This window comes from Choloepus didactylus, chromosome 13 (assembly GCF_015220235.1).
Source record: "Choloepus didactylus isolate mChoDid1 chromosome 13, mChoDid1.pri, whole genome shotgun sequence".
NCBI classification, from domain to species: Eukaryota; Metazoa; Chordata; class Mammalia; order Pilosa; family Megalonychidae; genus Choloepus; species Choloepus didactylus.
In genome coordinates, this window is record NC_051319.1 from 7,715,482 (window position 1) to 7,728,450 (window position 12,969).

General features: G+C 42.3%; 1 protein-coding gene across 2 annotated transcripts in view; it reads right to left on the reverse strand.

Moving 5' to 3' along the window:
- The window catches only part of ZNF366 (zinc finger protein 366), a 96,144-nt gene extending 83,589 nt beyond the window's left edge, over positions 1 to 12,555 (reverse strand). For both annotated transcript variants that reach the window (XM_037801896.1, XM_037801893.1), the window contains exon 1: positions 12,435 to 12,555. The gene's annotated coding sequence lies outside the window, so the exon portion shown is untranslated. The remainder of the gene's footprint in view (positions 1 to 12,434) is intronic.
- Positions 12,556 to 12,969: the final 414 nt, after the last annotated feature.

Sequence of the window (12,969 nt, forward strand, 5' to 3'; positions counted from 1 at the left end):
GTATTTGTTATAGCAGCACAGACAGAGTAAGACACCAAATAAAATGGAAATCAGGGCATTGGGGTCAAAAGGTTGGATTTCTCACCAAAACCCAGCCAGTCCACAGTTCCTTTCTTACTTTCATAATTCAGAGCCTAGTGCCACCTCTTCCATGAAAACATCTCCAGCTGTTCTAGCAAGGATTCCCCTATAGATCTCACCTGACATCTATCTATTTGCACTAAGTCGAAATTTACTTACTCTTGAACTCAACATCTTCCTCATGTTGGTTATATACAAAATATGCTCTAATTGTTTCATGTACGTGGATCTAACGTCTCTCTAATCAGTAAGCTCTTCAAAGAGAGGGGTCATCTTATTCTTTCAGACCAGCCACACCACTAGCACAGAACCAGGAACAAAACAAATTAAACTAAATTAAATTTAGTAAAAGAAATGATGGTGGAGATGTGGTCTTGGTAAAGCCACATGGTATAGTGGCTTTAGAGTGTGTGTTACAATTCTGGCTCTTTTTCTATAGCTGCTACATATCCTCAATTTTCCTCATGTTTAAAAGGGGAATGAAACATCTCCTCAGAGGTTGATGATTAGGAACAAATAAACATAAAGTGCCTAGCACATAGTAGGAACTAAGATATATTTATTTTCTTCTCTTTCCTAATAGAGAGCAACAGATTTCATATTTTTACAGAAAGTTAACACTTAGCTCATATTACAGTCTTGAGTCCAGAATAAACATGAGATTTTTTTTCAGTTGGGTTTTTAGTATTCACACAGATATTCTCAATTCACATTCTGTCCCTACTCCCAAACAAAATTCTACCTCCATGTGAATTGTTCTGAAAGCAAGAAATATTTACTCTAATTAATCCTTGATGTTTAGGGTTAATCAAAACATAGTCACATCATATCAGGGTCTCTGGTGCAAATACGGGAAGAATTTGTATTTGGTTAAGCAGAAGAAGACTGTCCCTTTGAGCAGAGCTAGTAGAAAGGACCAGGAAGGAAGAGGGTTAAGCGTTTCCTTCAAAAATTCAGATTTAATCCCATGCTCTTCCTTAGCCCCACTGTAATTCTAATTACAGCTCTACCAGACCCAGCTCTGCAAATCTCTGTTTTGCTTTGCCTTATTCCAACTGTCTGGATCTGGCCGCCATGTCCTTTGCCTGCCTTGAGATAGGAACAACAGGGCATTTTCCACCAATAAGAGGATCCAGTAATTATGTAAACATTGTGGCCGCAAAATAAAAATCAGCCTTGAGTTAATGCCTTTATTTAACAAAATTTTGAAAAATAAGATGAGATCAGAAGTTACCCCTGGCAAGAAGGAGCTGTTAGCGTCAAGATAAGAAAATTCTGATTTAGTTTCTAGGTATGGCTCGTCTTGGGGTACTGTAGTCTTTAAGATCATGCCTTTATTTAACATTTCTCTTACACATTTAGCAAATTCCTATAGGTGGTATACATAGATAGTCGAGGAAACCTGGAGATACTGTTATTCACCAGACTTGTGGACTTTCTGAGAGTCAAGATAGCACCTTACACTTTGCATTCACCATGGAACCAACTTACAGTTACTCTCTGTTATTGTTTGGCATGGGTCTCTCATCCACTCATAAACTCTCTTTGTATCAATCTATACTCACACATACTTGGATGTGAATGTGTGTGTGTGTGTGTGTGTGTGTGTGTGTGTGTGTTTCAGAGAAGACACAGATATACTGTTGTTCAGGAGGTTTGTAAAAGCCAAGATAGAGGCTTAGTCTCTGCATTCACCATGGCACAAATACCAGCACAACACATGGCACTGGATTTAGAGAGTGGGTGACTCACCCATCTAAAGAAAACTGACACCCAGAGGCAGAGCCTCTATCAGTTGCCCACGATCACACACGTCAGTGGCAAACAACAAAATGTTCATACTTCTTCTGATTCCAGTCTAGTGCTCTTTGCTCTCCGTGCCCTTCCTCTGGAGCCTGCCTTTGTAGGAATGAGAAAGAATATTAAAATTAAAATGTAAGAAAGCAAGGGAAGACCATGAGAGAATATAGTGGGGAAACAGTAGAACTGACTCTTTTTAAGGGTCAGTAATATTAGGGGAAACCTTTGAGCGATTGTGAGGGTAAAAGCACTCCAGAAATTTAGAATAAAAAGTGGAAATAAGTGGGGGTGAGGTCAGGTGAGTGAGGAGAAATTGGGAGTGCATGGACAGCGTTTCTGTGTGCCAATCCATGGAAAAAAACGAGGGGATTTGAGGAACAAACAAGCTCTGGCTGCAAAATCCTTGCAGGAATGAAAATGTCTTTGATCATCTGAAGAATCCATCACGGCTACCTACAGCCTTTTTCATATTTTTATTCCTCTTTGCAGCCTCAGGGCAAGGCCAGGGCTGAGCCCCAGGAGTCCCGTCAGAATCCAAAGGATTTCCCTTTTAAGTCTGCAGCATGTGGGGACTGTCACGTTGAGGCCTCTTGTTTTCTCCGACCCAGCTGACCTGCCCAGAGACAGCCTTGATGGGGACTTGTCTCAGCCCACCCCGCACAGCTTTGATTTAATGGAGCCGCATCCCCTCGGGGTCTGGCGACATCCACAGAGCAAGCCAGGGAGTTCTCAACCTGCCATGAGCCAAGCTATTTCATTCCTCTAGCCCTGCCTGTGAGAGCATAGGAAAGGCTTTTCTCTCATTCCCTGCACTGCCAATCACATGAAAAACAATCCTCTAATACCTGAGAGATCATCCATCGGGGCGTCCAGAAGCGGGAATTCCCAAGTCCCTTCCATCAGATTTTACAAGAGAGATTTCTAATTAGATCCCCCAACCTGGCAAGCTTACTCTCCAGCTAGCCCATGTTTATCTGGATCCTGACTGAAAGCGAAGGGAATGGATATTTGTACTGCAGACACTGAGGAAAAGCATGGGTAGAGATTGTGTAGAAATTGTGTAGAATCGTGCCCTTGCCTCCAACCCTGCAGGAAAGTTAGAAATTTTGTGCTATTTCAACTTTGAATAGAGCCAGGGATCTAAAAACCTTTGTGATGGGGTGGGGAGAGGGAGGGAAGACGCATGGTTTGTAATTGCTGGGGTAGAAGCAGTGGCAGCAGAACTCCCACCATGCACCACAAAATTCTGAATTCCATTCAAAATGGCTTCCCACTTCAGAGGCAGCATTAGCCTGACATCGGCTTCCAATCATCCAGACCAGCAGACCAGGATAATATATCACCAGACCACTGTTTTGTGTTGTTTTCCTTTTCATTTTTGTACATTTTATTGAAGTGTAACACACATACATTAAAAAGCACAAATCATAAAATTCAGCTCTACCAAAAATTTCCACAAAGTGACCACAGCCATGTCCATCATCCAGATCCAGACACGCAACATCATCAGCCCCCAGAAGCCGCTTAAGCCCCTTTTCAGCCACCGCCTCCTCAGGCAAAACCATGACCCTATCTTCCCACCATGATGATTTTAGTTTTGCCCATTTTTGAATGTGTATAAAAAATGGAATCATACGGTTTATTCACTTTTATGTCTTTCATGTTTTATTTTCAACATTAGGCTTGTGAGATTCATGCATGTTGTAGTGGGTAGCTGTAGTTTGTTCATTCTTACTTTCGTGTTGTTATAACATATTCTGATGCTTAAATCTACACATTTGCAAGATCATTTTACTGAAGGTGGACATTTGAATTGGTCTGGTTTGGGGCCACATTTTATATATACCAGACCACATTTTAAAGGTTTGATGCCCAGTCCTTGTTCTAAGCCTCTTTCAATGAATCTGGTTCATTCCCAGATTCACAACAATTTCAGATGTGTGATACTGTCTTTATTTCATTAAGGCATCTACTTCCTCCCCAAATAATGTATGGCATAGATTTTTTTTATATAGAAATTAATCTGGTTGGAGGACATGGCAATTTTTTTACAGTTACTGGCAGAGTTATCTGAGGAGCCTGGAAACAAGCTGAAAATCACAATTCTTTTCACTTCTTGTAGCAACTGAAGATTCTAGTTCCTGCTACTCTGAGTCATTCTTCATTGACATATTTTTTATTGAGGTTTAATTTATGTAAAATAAAATACACAAATTTTACGTGATAATATGAGTTCTGACACATGCATACACCTGTGTAACCACTACACAACAAGATACTGAACATTTTCAACACCTCAGAAAGCTCTACCTATAGCCCAGAGGGTGGACTGGGGCCTCCCCTCTGGGAAAAACTATAAAAATGTGGATCCCACCCCGTGGGACTATTCCTAGCATCAAGTCCCTTGTTCCAAACATCAAGTTCCCTCCATTTTCAGCTCATTGTTGGATGCACTCCAGCACCTTCAAACAATTGTTTTCTTTAGAATGTTGTCTGGGCTTTATACACATGCTATTCTGCCATTCCTGGAAGCTGGAAGTCAAGTCAGCCAATTTTACTGCTGAGAAACTCTAATTTTAGAATGTTTTTCTTTAGGTTAATCAGAAGCTATCTCCCTATCGTTTCCACCCATTAACCGTAATTTTACCCTCTAAATCTACCCAGACTTTTCCTCTACCCTCTTTATGAAGTCCTTCAACTGCATGTAAATTTGTCAGCATTTTACTCATGTCTATGTGCCCGCAGCACCTCATCTAGTGCCCTACACAAAGCAAGTGTTTAATTGAATCAAACTGTTTGAGAACACCCCCATCCACAATCTCCACCTCTCTTCATTTCCTCTAAGCAAAATACCATAGCTCCTCTAATAATGTCTTATAGCAACAGTACTCAAACATTTTGTGCTCTAGTACCCCCAGGGTAAAAAAAAAAATTTGGAAAACTCTCTACCCCTTCACACATTTTTAAGCTGGCATCTAAAATTTTTATCGTTGGTTTAAGTAAATGCAAATAGCGACATTTCAAGCAGTTTACTACTTGAAATATTTTTTCAAAAACCTTGGAACCGCATGTTTAGCTCACGCAATTTACAGAAAATGTCCTCCCAATTACACAAGTGGGAAAAATTGTCCTTGTTGTCAAATTAATCAGCAAAATCAGACACTGTCATTGAGACATGACTTTCTATTATATTTTATCATTTCAAATAAACATGTTCATATACATACATACCTTGGCAAACATATTCTAAATTCTAATTCTAAGCTACATAGCTGGCTAGATGCCGGATAGAGGCATGAATCCTGGCAGAGTTTTTCACCTGAATGAAACAAAGAAAGCCACGCCTTCAGTATTTCCTCCCAAAGCTTTCTTTGCTTTGCTTCCGCGTGCATCCCCTCAGAAGGATGCAATCCTGAAGTGCGCCTTTGACAGGTGCCCAGAAGGCTTACCCACCCCAGGGAATAACGCTCCACAGGAAGATCCAGGATGGGTAAGGTGCATATTCCTCTTCTTTTCTAAAGTAAGGGAAGGGGGCGGGGGGTGTGGATAGGAAGCTGCTCTGAATCAATTTGCTCCATGCTTTCTTTTTAAAATTACATGGAGGAGAAAGTGATCAGTGTTTTTAAAATGTTGGGTCAGTTTATCTTCTCTTGCTTTTAGGCCAAGCTATGGCACTGAGTTCCATCTTTGTGTGAGATGTAAGAGACCTCTTTATGGGGATTCAGAAACTAGACAGAGGCTAGGTTTTCCAATTTGTCTCAAGAAAATGGATAGTAATTGATTGCCTGACTAAGATGTTTGCTTACCTGGCATTTGAAAAGTCTAAAATTCTCCCTTTGAGTGACTGTTCTATTTTGCTTGTTTATACTGTGCTCTGGGTTTTCTAGATAGTATTAGAATCAGCTCTATCATCCATTCTTAATTATCTAACAATATCTATTTTGTTCATTGCCTGAGGTCAAAATTTTTAATTTGGGTTGACTTTTTCCTGAAATTTAGCACAACAAACATCTTGGCTCATTTGCCTACCTCCCCGCCCCTCCTACCCTCATCCTCCAGCTCAACTGGTTTGAGCTCATGGCATGCAAACTAATTTTAAAATTAGCAAGGGACTTGAAAGGCAAGGTTTTGCTGCCAAAAAATATATAAGTAAATAAAAATAACATAATGCATTAGGAGCCAATTGCTATCTCTCTGACATCTGGTACTCCTCATTTTCCCGAATAGCTGCAAACCTGAAAATACTCCCACAGGCCTCTGGAAGAAAGCAACGGTTCTAGGAAGATCCAAACCTTGAAGGTTACAGAAGACACCAAGCAACTGGTTCTTTCACCACACAACAGCACACACCAAGGAGAGCACGACCTCTGAAAGCTATAAAAGCCAGCCAGCAAGAGTGTCAAAACCCAGAGGCCCAGGAGAAGGGGGGAAAAACAGAAGATGGAGCAAAAAAAAGAAAAGAAAGTAATGAGAAGAAAGAAGCCAGTGGCAAAAAGAGAAGACAGAGAAAAGAGAAGCCTAGAAATAGATGTCTCAAACGTGAAAAGAAGAGACCTAGGGTAATGGAGAAGACAACAAAGTAAAAGTTACAACTACCCAAAGAGCAGAACAGGCTGGAGACATTCAGTGTAGGCACACCTGGCCCTAGAAGGCCCTAGAGAAGGCACACCTTCTCTTTGTAGCGGTCACAGGCTCCCCCGTGACTCTGCTTCTCTCTGCATAGAGCTTTCTTTGTCTTCCCTCAATCAGCTCTCTTTATCTGCTTCATCACAGTTACTGCTTGTTCATAACTTCGCTGACTTACAGACCATCATGGGTTCTTCAGCCCCAACTTTTATGTCACAGATGTTTTATTTTGCCTCCCATTAAAAATCTCTAATTCTTTCCATTATTGACTTAAATTGAAGAGCATCATATTTATCCAATTCAACTTTTTAAGTCAGACTACAGATCAAAGGTCACTGTCCAAATTGCAGGCCGGCTACCTTTATGAATGTGACCATTCTGAGCCAATCAACTGTAACTCAGTCCGGGAGAGGCACATGATTCCAAATGTGGCTGCCCTAGTCTGCCCATTGGGAGAAGTTGTGGTAAGCTGGCATTATGAAACATGTCTAGTGAGTCCCTGAATCATCTAGAAATGGTTAGACTCAGTTCAATGTGCTCCGTTTAATAAAAGCAGGGAAATCTGACATCATTTTTAATGAAGATTTTGCCTCTTAAAGGATTACTTTCGATCATCTAAAATGTTCACTTATTTTGAATACCAGGTAACTGAGGGGTTACTAGATATTCTCTCTCAGATGATACAGAGGGTTTGTAATAGTTTTTCTTTAACGTGGGGGGATTAAAGGGACTATTGTAATGTTTCATTCAGTCAATACTCTATGGAATATAGCTACCTTTTTCAACTTGAATGGTTAAGAGCGTTCTATGGATGCTCCTTAAGCCATTTAACCCACTTCTCACAACAACAGGAAACATGAGGCCATGCCTCTCTTGGGCCTTTCATGGGATGCAGTTTTGACACCAAGTCTGAGTACTGACTTTAAAGATTCTCACGTAATAACTAAACAAACATATTCATTGGTTCCTAGGCAAACTAGTAAATGGATGGCTCTTCACCTCCACAGTAATATATCATATTCTTACTAAAAACATGACTACAATCTAAAAACCAATGAGAACTAAGCTGATATAAACCATTAGCAATTTTCCTAATGGGGGTGCCTTTCTCTTCATCTTCTGTCAAGCCAAATCTACTTACTCCTTCCAAATCTACTCAAGTCCTACCTTGCCTGGTGAAATTCCTGGGATAATAATGGTTGGAATAACAAGGAGAGGAAAGAGTAGGAAATAAGAGGGACTATAGGAAGGAGGACAGTCAGCATCAGGCGGGGACTCAGCTAGTAGCTAGGACTGTCCACAGGAACAGCTGCAGCAGTAGGAACTGTCTAGGAAGTACTAAAGAGAGAGGAAAGGCAAATCTCAGTTCCAGGACACCAAAATCAGCGGGCACTAGGGACAGGGCAGAGACCTAGATAGTGGTCTGGAATAAAAATTAGAGTGGGATCAATAGGAAGGAGGATGGGTGAACCCATCTTCAAAAGTTAGAGGAATAGAAGGGCATAAAATCAAGGTTGCAACTGATCTCTCTCTCCTCTGAAGTCTTGCCAGTTCTTAGCAGGCAGTAACATACTATTTAGCCCTTGCTTATTTTTACCTTGTCTCCTAATCTAGTTGGGGCTCCTTTGATTGCAAGGAGCAGAAACATACTCAAACTAACTCAAGTTTAAAAGGTTGTTAACTGTAAGAATATAGAGAGGTCTCAGAGGAATTCAGGAAATACTAAACAACAAATAAGATTCAGAAGGAAGAAACCAAGGAGGCTTGGGGACCAGCCGCTACTCATTTCTACTTGCTGTCTTATGACTTCCCTAATTCTGTGTGTGACTGCTCTTTTCTCTCCTTCTAGCCTGTTCCATCTATATTTCCATTAATTCAAAATCTCAGTGGCCCCACAATAGCTGCCCAAGCTTGACTTCATACTCTTTCACTCAAGGGCCTGCCAACAATTTGTTGAGTTTCTTTGTCCCAAAGTGAAAATTCTTTGCTAGAGAAATCTAAATGAGTTGGCTTCTCTTTTTCAGAAAGTCTACAAGGCATGGGCAGCTATCTGTGGGCCAAGTGTCCACTGTCCACCTCAAGTGGTCTGGGGGGGATGGGCAAGACCTCTGGTTATGAATAATGATTTAGGGCAGTAGGCCTCTATAGGCTGTAGACAAGGCACATGGTAGCACGTACCTCTAGGACATATTCCCAATAGGTTGTGAGCTCTGGAGGGTTTGGATGGTGACAATGTAACTTACTTATGTAATAGAAAGCTCTCTTAATCAACCTCCACTTAGCTGACTCTCCAAATTTACTTATGCTCTCCATTCACTCCATAAAACTTACTGCCTGATGCACATGGCACAGAGAAATTCCTCTATCTACTTCCTCCCCTACCAGCTGAGCTGAGAGCTTACCAAGGACAAGTCATATTTGTTCCCTTATCTGTTTATGCCAGTGGTACTTTTATCATTATTATGTAATTTAAGTAGTTAATAGGTAAACTCAAAACATACTGTGCCAGTTTGAAACTGTTATGGACCCTAGAAGAGCCATGATCTTTTAATCCAATCTTATTGGGTGGAACCTTTTGATTGAGTGTTTCCATGGAGATGGGACTCACCCAACTGTGGATGAGATCTTTGATTAAATTATTTTCATGGAGGTGTGGACCCCGCCCATTCTGGTTGGGTCTTGATTAGTTTACTGGAGTTCTTAAGAGAGCTCAAGAGTGGACACAGATGCTGATGCTTGGAGATACTTGGAGATGCAGACAGAGGATGTTTGGAGATGCTAAGCTAAGAGATGAAGCCCAGAGTTTGCTCTGGAGAAGCTAAGAGAGGACCCCCAAATGCTGAGAGAGAAACGCAATGGGAGAACAAGCAAAGATGCACTGGAGCTGAGAGGGAGATGCTAAGAGAGACAGAAGTCCAAGCACGGATGCACAGAGGCTGAGAGAAAGAAGCAGCTAAGAGAGACAAAAGTGCAGAGACATTTTGGAGAAAGCCATTTTGAAACCAGAACCCTCAGCAAAAGACCAACAGATGCCAGCCACATGCCTTCCCAGCTGCAGAGGTGTTCTGGACAACACTGGCCTTTCTCCAGTGAAGGTATCCTCTTGTTGATGCCTTAGTTTGGATACTTTAATGGTCTGAGAACTATAAATTTGTAACCTAATAAATCCTCTTTATAAAAGTCAATCCATTTCTGGTATTTTGCACGATGACAGCATTAGCAAACTAGAACACATATAAACACAAAAAAAGAGAAATGTTTTTATGAAAACTAATTTGAATGCTTTGAAGAGATTCATAAAGTTGAATCACTTTTTTAAAGAAAGCTCACTATCAAATTAGGTGTGAGAAAGAAAACTCTAAAAGACTAGGGGGCAATATCCTAAAAACCTAGAAATAACGCTGATTTTTATTTGAAAATGATCTTTAAGTTGTTGATTAGCTTGAAAAAAACCAAAACTGGAAATTGTAGCTGATTCACTATGGGTGTGAGTTCTTCTAGAAAGACAAGGCAGAACTCCAGTCATCTGATCCAGAATCAAAGAAAAGATGTTAGCCTTACACCAAAAGATTGACAAAGAATTTACATGTATATATATTTTAAATTAAAATAAAACATTTTAGGTATGTATCATTTTTATTATTCTCCTCAATAGCAGCCTTTTTTATTAGCCCACAGACCAATAGTACCAATCACCCTGGAGAGGAGAGCTTCTGCTGCAATTTTAATCCTTCCTGTCCCTCTCCACTCTTAGCGACTTACATAGCACTGAGTATATAAACAGGCACTAAAAAAAAAAAACGTCTTCCTTGACAACCTCAAAGGAGCTAAGCAAGCCAAACAGTGATAACATACCCTGTGCCCAAATTATCTTCGTGGCCCGATACTCTTCAAGCCTTGAGCCAAGTGAACTCAACCCAGTTCCCTGGGAGTCTCGAGAAATAATATAATGTGGTTCCTTGCTTTGAATTCATTGTTGAAAGATCTGGCATGCTTTTAAATATCCCCTTAAACAGCAAGGCACCTGCCCTAAACATTGCCTTGCCCCTGGCAGTGGAGTCAACTGGACAACAGCAAAGCTTAGTGGTCTTGGATTTGTTGTCCTGCCGGCTAGTGGAGTCAGTCAGAGCGCAGCTCTGAAGTCTGAGGCTTCTCAGCATTAACTTGCGATTAAGGCCTTGGCAACTACTTCACCTCTCTAAATTTCTGTTTCCTCTTCTGTAAAATGGGTTTTTATGACAATTAAATGAGATAATGGATGAATGGCAAGGAAAGGTTTTCTTTCCCCCGCTACCCCTTTTTTCCTCCTCTACCCAACCGTCCACCATGGGGAGAGGAGGGTGGTAAACTCAGTAAAGAAAAGAAACCTGCCAGCCTAATAGTGTCTGAAGTCATACTCAGGGCAGTCAACGGTGATGACAAGGAGGTGTGTATTAGGTGTGCTGCAATCTGCTGAACATGAAGGGCCTGAAATCTCCTCAGCATCTCATTGTGAGGCCCAGAGCAGGGGCACCTTGAGCCTCTTCTCCAGGATGCATCATTCACTCACTCATTCATTTATTCATCCACACCATCTATGTGCCAGGCATTGTTTCAGGCACAGCAGCGAATAAAACCAGGTCTCTGTTCTCATGGAGCTTACATGGTCTTTTAGTTGAAAGAAAGCCAGAGATGAAGGGGTTACCTTGTAAAAGACTTAGCACAATGGCTGCTACACAGCAGGCACTCAACAAGTGCTTACTCTTTTCATTACTGTTGTTATTTACGTTATTGTTGTTTCAACCCAACTGAAGAACCTAATTTAGGATTATTAAAACAATGTCCCTTGACTTCACTCCATCTATAGATGTTTCCCATCCTAAAGCCAACCCATCTCCCACTAATGCTTTCTGAGGATCTTGCCTCACTACATTTATATCTGTCCAGAGCACAGAGTTCCTTGTGTTTTATGGTCTTTTTCCTCTCCAAGCTTCTTTTCTGTTTTTAAAAATGAAAACCATTTTCACAGCTCTCCTGAGGGTAGGAATGGACACAGGGGAAGTCAAAGCTCTAGTGCTCTATTAAAAGATGAATAATTGATGCTCCACCTCCCATCCAATTCTAGCAGTAAAAGACAGCCAGCCTCTTCAAAGGTCTCCGGATCTATGCAAATCTGTGAACCTAAAGAAGGGGCTAAATCCATGGAGGACCCCAATTTCCCAATTTCTGCCTGGCAGGTTTCCACTGGGGCAGTCCTCCTGGGGGCTACCAGGCCACACTATTTTAAAATTGGAATGTACCACTCTCTGATCCCCCTTACTTTGCTATATTATTTTTAATCACCTTCTAACATGTAATTCACTTATCTATTGTTCATTCTTTTATTTTCTCTTTCCCCCATTAGAATGCAAGGCAAAAGTGTTTGTTTTGTTCATGAGAACAACACCTGGCACATATTAGGCACTCAGTAAATGTTTGTTGGATGAATGGGTGAAAACTTGAGAAGAAAAAGATTTACGTTAATCCTGGAAGGGCCTTGCAGCCCTTAGCCAGGGTTCCAAAAGGCAAAACCAATCAAAACCTGGATAATTAACTCCGACTCTATTTTTCAAGCAAATCAGAAAGCCGGGAGGGGGTGAGAGGCGGTTCCAGTCCTTTTCCCCTGAAGGGGACATCAAAGCTGTTGCTTAAGGGCAATGCTCCTTTCATTTTCTGGAATATAGGCTTTGTGTTTCCTGCCTATCTTTTCCTGCTTCATCTACTTTGTACAGCCCTATTCCTAGGTTTTGTATTGTGTGCCTGTTCTTTGGACATCATGGCTACTGTGAATAAATACACTGAAGAAGGACTGAATGCATCTTTTTCCCCCTGCAGCGCGATAACAATTAGTGGGATCTGGTAGATAGGAAACACAAATACATAATGAAACTGGGATTTGAAAGCGTCACCTTCAGCTGCAAGATCCTGTTCTCAAGAGGCACGACTGCGAGAGCCGAGGCAGGCAGGGACGGAGCAGGGCCGCCATCCTTGGGCCTCCTTCCGCCAGCGACGGCGCGGGGCAGGGGTGAGGGGAGAGGAGGCGGCCAGCGGGGAGGGAGGGAGGGAGAGGAGAGCGAGGGGGCGGGAGGAGGAGGGCGAGGGCGAAGGAGGGGAGAGGGCGAAGGAGGGGAGCGCCGCAGCCGCAGCCGCAGAAGCCAGTTCTCTCCATGTCCCCGCCCCATTCGTAGGCTCGAAAAGAAGTGCGTGTGCGGGGTCTTCCACGGTATTGTCGCTACTAAAAGCAGCAGCGGGAGGCAAAGGAAATGGGTGGAGAGGACACCGGGAACCAACACCACGGCGCCCGGGCGAGAAGAAAGCAGAGCGGCGGCGGCAGGGCCTGCAGCGCGGCCGCCGCCTCCCGGCCTCCCTGCGAGCTCTGCGCCTCTCCACGTGGGCATGCTTTCCCTCGCCGAGAGGGGGCCACCCCGAGAGCCATCTTCGCGG